Source organism: Rhinoderma darwinii, chromosome 5 (genome assembly GCF_050947455.1).
Source record: "Rhinoderma darwinii isolate aRhiDar2 chromosome 5, aRhiDar2.hap1, whole genome shotgun sequence".
Lineage (NCBI taxonomy): Eukaryota > Metazoa > Chordata > Amphibia > Anura > Rhinodermatidae > Rhinoderma > Rhinoderma darwinii.
This window is the reverse complement of record NC_134691.1, coordinates 27,082,578-27,095,451: the sequence shown is the minus strand read 5'-3', so window position 1 is coordinate 27,095,451 and position 12,874 is coordinate 27,082,578.

Genomic DNA, 12,874 nt, shown 5'->3' with positions numbered 1-12,874 from the left:
CTCTGCGGTGGCTAATATTTATTTTAATGTCCTTGATGACATTGAGATAAATCCTTCTGCACACACATCCCCTGCTATCCTCACTATTGATGCAGAAAAAGCTTTTCATATGGTTGACTGGGATTGGCTGGGCAGTACTTTGGATTCTATGCACATAGTGGGACCTTTCCGGTCTTATGTATGTTCTCTTTATTCAGACTCTTCCGCGAGAATATATACTCCAGGTTTTCTCTCACCTTCCTTCCCCTTATATAAGGGGACACGTTAGGGCTGCCCACTTTCACCTCTCTTTTTCAATATTGCTTTGGAGCCTTTTATCCTCACATTGGAGGCAAATCGTAGCATCAAAGTAGGTCCCAATGTGGTTAAGGCGACTTACTTCGTTGATGATGTCTTGGTGTTCTTATCTGATCCTCTTCATGATCTTTCTCATGTCTTTGACCTCCTAAAAATCTTCGAACTCCATTCGGGCTTAAAGGTAAATGTCACTAAGTGCGAATTATTGGATTTGTCTAAAATCTTGTCTCCCATTGGTCCTCATTGGATATTCCTGTCACTATAGCCAAATCTTCTATTAAATACCTAGGGATACATATTGGTCGCCCACCTGACTTGCTATATGCACTTAATTACCCCCCTGTTATAACTAAAATTATTCAAGAATTGAAATGTTGGCAACATTTATCCCTTTCCTTTATAGGAAGATGTCACCTTCTTAAAATGGTTAGCTTCCCTAAATTGCTGTACGCAATGCAGACCATTCCTCTTCTTCTACAACATTCTGATATTTTAAAATTGAATTCAACATTCTCCTCTTTCATTTGGTCCTAAAAACGTCCCAGAATTGCTCTTAAAAAACGAATGGTCCCTAAAGATATGGGTGGAATTAATTTTCCAGATCTTCGTAGCTACAACATGGCATATCTCGCTCGTCATGGTCTTGACTGGCTGCAAGGCTCCAATTTTTACTCTAACTACACCTCGGATATGGGGGTGGTGGCACCATGGCATTTGACCTCCTTACTGCATACTTCCTCTGGGAATATCCCAACGGCATTATGTGTATTATTTAGTGATACTATCATGGCATGGAAGTCTATTAGGACCTCTTTTGGACTTCCTCAACGTATATCCAAACATATGAACCTATGGGGGTACCCAGAGTTTCCCCAGGAGAGGGAGAATCCCCACTTTCGTGAGTGGTGTTCCTTGGACATCTCACGACTCAGCCACCTTTTTCATACAACAGATAGACGTTGTATGACCTTTCAGGAAATGAGAACGATTAAAAACATCTCGTCACGCCATTACCAAGCCTACTGTCAATTAATGTCATTCTTAAAGTCGAAACTTCATGATGTAACACCAGAGTGTGAAGGGAACTTATTAGACCTCTGAATTACTAATCCACCAACTAAATCCTCCTTGTCTATCCTCTACAGTAAGTTGAGAGAAAAACAAGCCAAATCTACCACTTCCACAATGTTTAAAGCATGGAACAGGGAAATTCCAGACTCAGATCTCACTCAGAAACTCTTAGAGGGTTGGTCAAGAGTACGAAAGGGTCATATGTGAGCAATGGAGGGAAACCCATTTTAAATTCCTACATGAGGCGATTTGACATACCCCCTCATCCTAACTTTCCAGATAGATTGGTGATGATAAAAGCACGGAGAGAAAATATAGATCTATATTGGCGCTGCTGTGTGGTGAGGACAGGATAAATCCAGAAGTCGGGTGAACGTAAAAGTATTTATTGCTATGCAACGCGTTTCAACGCCGAACTGGCGTTTTCGTCAGGCATGGTGAACACAGAAAAAAAGAGACATGTATATATACACACAGAAGAGGTCATCTGATTGGAGCCAGTTCAGACTGGGCAAAAAAACCGCCAAAAACTCAAGCAGGTCAGAGTTCAAGCGGTGCAATCCATTGCAATGACATTTCATAGTATTTACACAATAAAACACAATAAAAACCATAGGAAAGGTAAAAGGCGAGTTGTCACTGTAGGGAACTCTTATTTTGTTCATAAATAAAAAATGTAAAATGTCAGGGGATTGGATAAAAACATTGTGTGTGAGGGACGGCAATGTTTTGTTATTGCATGGTTAACTGATGATATCAGAAGGGAACAAATGGTGAACAAGTAATGTATGATTTGTTTTTAGTGGTTTATTTATTTCAATCGTGGGACGTTTGTGTGACTGAGATATGAGAAGTTACGTGTGCAGATTGGATTTGTTACCGGTTGTCAAGGAGACCACCTACGCTACGGTGGCCGACGTGGTCCAAAACAAGATGGAACGCACGGTGAACCGCAAAACGCCAGAGGACGCCGGTCTATGCAGCAAGAACAGTGGGAGAGGAAAGGAGAATGTGTTGCCGAGAAGGAATAGGTAGATATTAATATTGAATGTGAGTAATGGAACTAGAATTAAAATTTAATGTTTTCATTGACGCAGTGTTACTTACGGTAGTTTGTTTCTATGTTTGTTTTTATCACTATTTTTTATTTTAATTAGTTTACGTCTCTTAGAGCAAATGGAGTGTTAGGGGGGGTGAAGGTGGCATCGATGAATGTTGCTGGGGCAATGCCTAATTAAAAGGTTAGTTTATTGCCTTAGATGGAGAGTGCATAACATTTGTATTAACTCTTAGAGTTACTGCGAGGGGAAGGAGCCCTAACAGGGATAGTTGGTGCATTAGGGTTCGGACATGAAACCGCAGATGCATAAAGGGGGGGGTGGTTGTTTGATGGGAAATACGGCAACAATTGTGTCAACCGGGTCCCGTGGTTACATATTTGGGCTGTTGCACTGTACTGTATTTTTGGAGAGGGGCTGGTGGGATCCATAGGTTTTCCGATGTTTGTCTAGGGATGTTTGATAATTAGTCTAGAGATGACTCTGTGATGTCGTTTAGACCAAATGGGTATAGTGTGTTCATTTTAAAAATCCAGAAGTTTTCTCTTTGTTTTAATTTGTTAAATCTGTTTGGGACGTCGGGGTGAATGTATTCAATGGGTGTTATTGTAATTTTATTGGATTGGCATTCGTGTGTCTGAGAGAAATGACGGGATACACTGTGTTTGAGATACCCAGTGTTAATATTGAAACGGTGATTATTGACTCGGGTTCTTAGGCATTGGGTGGTTCTACCAATGTACTGTAGTTGGCACGGGCATTCTAAAAGGTAAATGACATATGAGCTGCCGCAGTTAAGGAGTGTTTGAATTGTGAATGTCTCGTTGGTGACAGTGGAAGTGTAGTTGTATTTTTTGTGGCTTATGGTGTTACAACAAAGGCAGCGTGAGTGTCCACATTTGAAGGAGCCTTTGAGGTTAGAAAGAAAGTTTGTATGTGTTGTCAGATGTTTCTTTGTTCTGCTGGGAGCAAGTATATTTTTGAGGGTTAGGGAACGTCTGAATGTGATGTTAGGTTTGTCTGATAATGTGTCTTTTAGGTGCGGATAATTTTTTAGGATGTGCCAATGTTTGGAGAGAATGTTCCTAATCATTTTGTTGCCTCTATTGTAGGTGGTGATGAAGTTGATATTGGAGTTGCTAGGGCCAGACTTGGGTTTCACTATGGGGGGATTTAAGCAGGAATTTTGTGTGAGTTCAGAGGCTTTTGATTTTGCGCCTTTTATAAGATTTATTGGAAAATATTTGTCTTTGAATCTTTTTTCTAAGATTGCGCATTCTTTGTTGAAGTCCTTATCTGTGCTGCAGTTCTTCCTAATTCTCCTGAATTGGCCAAAAGGGATGTTCTTAAGCCAGGGGCGGTGGTGGGCGCTTCTGAAATCGATATAACTATTAACGTCTACTAATTTAAAGTGTGTAGTTGTCGTGAATTTGTTGTTACCGTTATCGTAATTGATGGTGAGATCCAGAAAATCTATGGAGGTGGGGGAAAAAGTGTGTGTAAATGATAGGTCGTAGTTGTTGTTGTTTAGGGTTCCAATGAAGCGAGCGGCTTCCTCTTCAGTGCCTTTCCATACTATAAACAGGTCGTCGATGTACCGTTTGTATAGCAATATGTTGTTTTTATAAGGGTGAAAAAATTAAAAAGAGATCAGGCAGATTATGCCCTCAATCCTGCAGGTGACTGGAAATCCAGCACCATACCTATCCCTCACAAAGATACCATTGTATCTGACCATACCCATACCCAAAATAGGAACTATTTGGGCAAATCCAATCCTGCAACCCCACAGAATAGAGTCATGACCTATAGCAGGTCCTTCAGGAACAACTCCAAATCCAGACCCACCAACCAAACAAACGAGACAGCACCACAAAGAAAACAAGGAAATCCTTCAGAGACTCCCCAAGTCCCCAAGTCCGGTTGTCACCACACAGCTCCGATTCCCACCCTGAACCCCACCCCATTACCCTCTCACCCTTCCTCACATAGACTTTTCAGCCCTAAGGTACCAATGAATGCCTTTAAATCTTCCGACCTAGCTATCCATTTATCTAGGCTACCCTCCACTTCTGAACCAATGGAAGTTCCCCCACCCTCCACCATCCATTCCCCCCTTTCCTTGACCAATGACTCCATAGACGACATAGATGAGGACGACGGCAACAATCTCTCATCCCTACTCCAATTATCAGTACATAACACTCCCTATTTCACCAATCCAACTTCACCTGAGGACCACTTCCGCAGTCCACCAGAGGACCATAACACAACCCAGGGGTTCACAAACCCCAACCTAGACCTGGCCACATCTGTTCTTGATTTCACATACGCAACAACGTCTTTTTTAGGACTCCCCTCCCAGCTAGTCAGACCGCCACTAACTCCCACTGTAGTGAGCAAAGACATTCTGATTCCCTACATCACAAGTCCCAAAGCCCAAACCATCACCCACTTCTTCCCAAGAATACAAAAAATTTCGACCAAAAGAAAATTAGACATAGACCTAGAGGACGGAGAGGAGGCAGAAAACAGACCAAACCAACATCCATCACTCAACAAAAAGAGGAATCTGGTCCAACAATAAAATTGTTCAACTTATCACTACACATCCTAAACAGTTCTGAACACAGCCTTTTGAATAGGGGCCTTTCTTTCTGCCCCACGGCACCAATTGACAGCTTTGAACTTTTTATGGACCTCAACAGGTTCATAAGAAAACTCACACTCACCAGACACTTCGCTATGACCAAATACACCACCAAACCAGGCCCAACCATTGAATTACCTGTAGATTCTCCCACACCCTTAGCCATCCCAGTGGAAGTCCACCCCAAATCTAATTTTTACCCGACCCACCACCAGGGCCCAATGATTGAAACATTCTCGTCCCTGGTTAGTAACGAATTTAGAACACTAGAACTTCCATCTCATTATATCGACAACTTAACTAACCACGAAAGAAGAGCTATGAAAAATCTCCAAAAGAATCAAGAAATCATAATTCGCCCAGCTGACAAAGGGGGGGGCATAGTTATCCAGGACCGACACAAGTACTTTGAAGAGACCATAAGGATCCTAAGCGACATCACGTTCTACAGAAAACTCACCACCAACCCATTATCCCTTTATACACAAGAATATAAAGACCTAATTGAGTCAGCTGCCAAATCAGGACTGATAAATAAAAAAGAGAAACGTTTTCTAACTGTCCCATTCCCGAACATGCCCTTCATTTACCACCTTCCAAAAATCCACAAATCACTAATCGATCCGCCCGGACGCCCCATCATCTCGGGAATAGACTCCCTCACAAGCAACCTTTCACACTTCATTGACCTTCATCTCCAACCACTTGTCCTAACCTTACCATCCCACCTCAGAGATTCCACACAACTAATTAAAGATTTAAATGACCTAAATTTTGACCGTTCAATATCCCCAATCAGCTTTTTAACAGCAGACGTAACCACATTGTATAGTAACATTCCCCATAATAAAGGCATAGAAGTAGCCCATTCTTTCCTCTCATCCACCAACACAATCCCCGAATCCCAGTTAGATTTTCTAACCAACTGCATCGATTTCATCCTCAAACACAACATCTTCAGCTTCAATAACAGTTTTTACCACCAGATCAAAGGATGTGCTATGGGCACCCGTTTTGCACCCTCCTACGCCAATCTCTACATGGGATCCTTCGAAAAAATACACATCCACGGTGAACACCCTTATAAAAACAACATATTGCTATACAAACGGTACATCGACGACCTGTTTATAGTATGGAAAGGCACTGAAGAGGAAGCCGCTCGCTTCATTGGAACCCTAAACAACAACAACTACGACCTATCATTTACACACACTTTTTCCCCCACCTCCATAGATTTTCTGGATCTCACCATCAATTACGATAACGGTAACAACAAATTCACGACAACTACACACTTTAAATTAGTAGACGTTAATAGTTATATCGATTTCAGAAGCGCCCACCACCGCCCCTGGCTTAAGAACATCCCTTTTGGCCAATTCAGGAGAATTAGGAAGAACTGCAGCACAGATAAGGACTTCAACAAAGAATGCGCAATCTTAGAAAAAAGATTCAAAGACAAATATTTTCCAATAAATCTTATAAAAGGCGCAAAATCAAAAGCCTCTGAACTCACACAAAATTCCTGCTTAAATCCCCCCATAGTGAAACCCAAGTCTGGCCCTAGCAACTCCAATATCAACTTCATCACCACCTACAATAGAGGCAACAAAATGATTAGGAACATTCTCTCCAAACATTGGCACATCCTAAAAAATGATCCGCACCTAAAAGACACATTATCAGACAAACCTAACATCACATTCAGACGTTCCCTAACCCTCAAAAATATACTTGCTCCCAGCAGAACAAAGAAACATCTGACAACACATACAAACTTTCTTTCTAACCTCAAAGGCTCCTTCAAATGTGGACACTCACGCTGCCTTTGTTGTAACACCATAAGCCACAAAAAATACAACTACACTTCCACTGTCACCAACGAGACATTCACAATTCAAACACTCCTTAACTGCGGCAGCTCATATGTCATTTACCTTTTAGAATGCCCGTGCCAACTACAGTACATTGGTAGAACCACCCAATGCCTAAGAACCCGAGTCAATAATCACCGTTTCAATATTAACACTGGGTATCTCAAACACAGTGTATCCCGTCATTTCTCTCAGACACACGAATGCCAATCCAATAAAATTACAATAACACCCATTGAATACATTCACCCCGACGTCCCAAACAGATTTAACAAATTAAAACAAAGAGAAAACTTCTGGATTTTTAAAATGAACACACTATACCCATTTGGTCTAAACGACATCACAGAGTCATCTCTAGACTAATTATCAAACATCCCTAGACAAACATCGGAAAACCTATGGATCCCACCAGCCCCTCTCCAAAAATACAGTACAGTGCAACAGCCCAAATATGTAACCACGGGACCCGGTTGACACAATTGTTGCCGTATTTCCCATCAAACAACCACCCCCCCCTTTATGCATCTGCGGTTTCATGTCCGAACCCTAATGCACCAACTATCCCTGTTAGGGCTCCTTCCCCTCGCAGTAACTCTAAGAGTTAATACAAATGTTATGCACTCTCCATCTAAGGCAATAAACTAACCTTTTAATTAGGCATTGCCCCAGCAACATTCATCGATGCCACCTTCACCCCCCCTAACACTCCATTTGCTCTAAGAGACGTAAACTAATTAAAATAAAAAATAGTGATAAAAACAAACATAGAAACAAACTACCGTAAGTAACACTGCGTCAATGAAAACATTAAATTTTAATTCTAGTTCCATTACTCACATTCAATATTAATATCTACCTATTCCTTCTCGGCAACACATTCTCCTTTCCTCTCCCACTGTTCTTGCTGCATAGACCGGCGTCCTCTGGCGTTTTGCGGTTCACCGTGCGTTCCATCTTGTTTTGGACCACGTCGGCCACCGTAGCGTAGGTGGTCTCCTTGACAACCGGTAACAAATCCAATCTGCACACGTAACTTCTCATATCTCAGTCACACAAACGTCCCACGATTGAAATAAATAAACCACTAAAAACAAATCATACATTACTTGTTCACCATTTGTTCCCTTCTGATATCATCAGTTAACCATGCAATAACAAAACATTGCCGTCCCTCACACACAATGTTTTTATCCAATCCCCTGACATTTTACATTTTTTATTTATGAACAAAATAAGAGTTCCCTACAGTGACAACTCGCCTTTTACCTTTCCTATGGTTTTTATTGTGTTTTATTGTGTAAATACTATGAAATGTCATTGCAATGGATTGCACCGCTTGAACTCTGACCTGCTTGAGTTTTTGGCGGTTTTTTTGCCCAGTCTGAACTGGCTCCAATCAGATGACCTCTTCTGTGTGTATATATACATGTCTCTTTTTTTCTGTGTTCACCATGCCTGACGAAAACGCCAGTTCGGCGTTGAAACGCGTTGCATAGCAATAAATACTTTTACGTTCACCCGACTTCTGGATTTATCCTGTCCTCACCACACAGCAGCGCCAATATAGATCTATATTTTCTCTCCGTGCTTTTATCATACCCAAGCGGTCACCTCGGTAACCGGCCCGGATCTGGCAGCAGCTATCTCGTGGACTCCTTCTTTCAACTTTCATAACCTCACGGTGAGCATATATTATCTTTATTTCTCACCTCCACCTTCTTTGATCCACACCAAGTGGCGCCGTGGTTTCTTGCCCTTTTCCCAGATAGATTGGTGACATGCCCAAGGTGCAATACTCCTAAGACAAACATGTTCCACGGGTTGTGGCATTTCCCTAAAATACTTCCATATTGGGAAAATATTTTGGTGGTCATAATGGATACCTTGGGGATATCACTTGCCATGGATCCCTTACCTCTATTATTTCACATACTTCCTGATTCTTGAGGTCCTCCACAAGCTTTACATGTTTTTTTGCTAGTGGCTAAACGGTCCATATTGGCCCATTGGCTTAAAGGGGTTGTCCGAGATTTTTTTTTTTTTGTACATTTAAAACCACATTGCACATATTTACAATTGTATAACATACTTACCCGTGCAATCTTGCTTCTGTTCTCCGCTCTGGCTGCCTTTTCCTTCTGCTCACATGAGCTCTGACGTCACGTTTTCAGCCTCATCCACTGTCTTGTCGTATCCCGATCACATGGTCTCGTACCAGAGAGACCTCGGATGGTATACGACACGTCACTTGTCATGTGGTGTATATCGGCTTGTTCTGCTTCACAGCCCGTAACGCGAATGCTCTGTCACTGCTGTTCTCGCGGTCCCTGCTGTTCTCGAGATAACAGCATGGGCCGCGCATGCGTGTTACAACAGAACAAGCCGATATACACCACGTCACAAGTGTCGTATACCCGGCAAAGAATTCAAGATCAACAAAGCGGCAGAGCCAGACAGGGCTGCCATCAGGAATTTCAGGGCCCCATACAGCTAAATTTTCTGGGCCCCCCTACCGTGGCACCGCCTGTTAACGGTACTCCGTCCAGCACTATATCATGGTACCCAGGGCCGCCATCAGGGGGGGTATTAGGGGTACTGATGTGAGGGGCCCGGCCAAACCTAATTGAAAGGGTGGCCCGGCAAACTGCCGCAACTTGCCTTTGGTAGAAAAAAAACAGGCCCCTGCAATGGGGCCCGTTTTCTTCACCAAAAGAATGTCGTGAGCTGCGGGCCCCCCCTCTCGTCATGGGGGCCGTCAAACACCCGCGACCGCACGCACCCGCCTGGAAGCGCGCACCGAATTTTGAGGCAGATTTTGACCTGCCCACACTATCTTGCCGCGTTTTTTTGCTGCGTTTTTTGCCCGCGGCAATTGAGGACAGCAGACAAAAAACGCAGCGAAAAATGCATTTTCTGTCTCCCATTGATTTCGATGGCAGGTCAGAGGCGGAACAGCTGCAAGAAAGGACGTGCTGCTTTTTCTTTTTTCCGCGACTGGCTCCCATTGATTTCAGATTAAATCAATGGGAGGCGGTTTTGGAAGTTGTTTGGTGCTGATTCTGACGCAGTGTCCGAGTCAATATCAAGGCCCAAAAACTCTGTGAACTGGGCCTTATTGTTAGGGCTTATTCAGACGAACGTGTAATACATCCGTGCAACGTGCGTGATTTTCACGCGCCTCGCACGGACCTATGTTACTCTATGGGGCCGTGCAGACTGTCAGTGATTTTCACGCAGCGTGTGTCCGCTGCGTAAAACTCACGACATGTCCTATATTTGTGCATTGTTCGCGCATCACGCACCCATTGAAGTCAATGGGTGCATGAAAATCACGCCCAGCACTTCCGCAGCAGTATAAACTATGAATGAAAACAGAAAAGCACCACGTGCTACAAACAGAGTGTCATAATGATGGCGGCTGCGCGAAAATCACGCAGCCGCGCATCATACGCTGCTGACACACGGAGCTGTTATGGACCTTTTGCATGCGCAAAATGGTACGTTTTTTGTGCGCGCAAAAAGCACACGCTTGTGTAAATCCGGCCTTAGGGTAGGAACACACTAGGCATGAACGCTGCGGATTTTATGCAACACATTTTATTGTGGAAAATCAACAGCGTATCACAGTCGCAGCAGAGTGGATGAGATTTGAACAAATCTCATTCACACGCTGCAAAAAAAATGGACCTGCAGTGTGACTTTTTGGCTTTTTAAGCCGCAGAATGTCAATTTATTCTGTGGAATCGCTGCTCCTCTGTTGCGGAAATGCTGCGGTTCTGCCGCAAAAATCACAAATGAGGAAAAAAAAATTCACTTTTTTAAATTTATAAAAAAGTTTAAACATACCCCGGCCGTAGTCCTGGTGACGCATCTCTCTCTTCTGAACGTAGCCCCGCCTCCTGGGATGACGCTGTAGACCATGTGACCGCTGCAGCAGTCACATGGGATGAAACGTCATGACAGGAGGCGGGGCTGCGCTAAGAATAGAGGATCGCGTCACCAGGACTACGGCCGGGGCAAGTCTAAACTTTTTTATAAATTTAAAAAAGTGCCTTTTTTTCCCTCATGCGTGAAATACACTGACAGTCTGCACGGCCCCATAGAGTAACACAGGTCCGTGCGAGGCGCGTGAAAATCACGCGCGTTGCACGGACGTATTACACGTTCGTCTGAATAAGCCCTAACAATAAGGCCCAGTTCACAGAGTTTTTGGGCCTTGATATTGACTCGGACACTGCGTCAGAATCAGCACCAAACAACTTCCAAAACCGCCTCCCATTGATTTAATCTGAAATCAATGGGAGCCAGTCGCGGAAAAAAGAAAAAGCAGCACGTCCTTTCTTGCCGCTGTTCCGCCTCTGACCTCCCATCGAAATCAATGGGAGGCAGAAAATGCATTTTTCGCTGCGTTTTTTGTCTGCTGTCCTCAATCGCTGCAGCCAAAAAACGCAGCAAAAAAACGCGGCAAGATAGTGTGGGCAGGTCAAAATCTGCCTCAAAATTCTTTAAGGAATTTTGAGGCAGATTTTTTTCTGCCTGCAAAATACTCTGTGTGAACAGGGCCATACTTAAACAGCACTTTGAGACACTTTACTCACTGTCAGAAGAGCTGCTCCCACTCCAGTCCTCGTCAGGCGATGTCTTCCAGGCGATGTCTTCGGTCCAGACGTCCAGTCCTTCACCTCCAGCCAGGCTCCAGGTAAGTTGTGTCTATGTGTGTCCGCTTCGTTCGCGGGTGCGTGCGTGGGCGGGCTTTCGCGGGTGCGCGCTCGCAGACGATTGCGAGTGCGCACGCGTGGGAGTTTGCGGGTGTGCGCGATCGGTCCAGCGCGCGGGCGGGCGGGCGGTGTTTGACGGGCAGCCATGACGAGAGGGGGGGGGGGCCTGCAGCTCACGACATTCTTTTGGTAAAAAAAACGGGCCCCATTGCAGGGGCCTGTTTTTTTCTACAAAAGGCAAGTCGCGGCAGTTGCCGGGCCCCCTTTCAATTAGGTTTGTCCGGGCCCCTCACATCAGTACCCCTAATACCCCCCTGATGGCGGCCCTGGAGCCAGAGCAGAGAGTGACATCAACAGTCAAGTTCCCCACTGCAGAATCTGGAAACGGGGCCACTTTGGAAAACGTAAGTATCTTACAAATGTATTTACATTTTTAACTTACATGCATTAAAGGGGTTATTGAAAATATGATGGTATCTCGGACAACCCCTTTAAGCCACAGTTACCGACAGTAGTTGAGACTATATCTCAGATGAAAAAATTTATACATATGGACAGGCTCGAAATTGAACATGTAGCAGAGTGTGACACCCATGGCCGTGGACCATTGGGATTACTCACCCCCACGATAGCCGCAGCCATGGATCAGTGAGCGCTGACTCGCATCTTCTCCCCAGGAGACACCAGCACTCAGTTCCGCTCCGCTCTGCAGTGTCCCATAGGGTGCACGTGCACGCTCGTGCTCGGCCTTAAAGGGCCTGCACGCACAAATGAAAATGGGGTTTTAATTGTCCTTTCACTCCTTGCCTGAGCGTTGTTTGTATTCCTCTTTTAGTCTTGCAAATGGTCCCTTAGTCGTATCCTGTTCCCGGTGTACCTGTGCCCTGCTACCTGTTTCCTGTGCCATCTCTAATGTTGGAGTCGTGTTGTGCCATCTACTACACATGCTGACTTACACCACGTCTGGTGTCATCTGCCAACTTTTGCATCACCTGCAGCCAAAATCTCATCTGTGACTAAGCCGTTGCTACTGTCTGGACTGTAGCAGGTACCCTTGTGTTCGGACTTTATATTGACTTGGTACGCTGTTGTTTGGCTAGCTGCTACCGCGCTGCGGCAGTGCGGCCTAGTGGGTCCACATACCCACAGATTGTAACAACTACCTTGGTGAAGTAACTAGAAGTTGACTTTTACACAAGC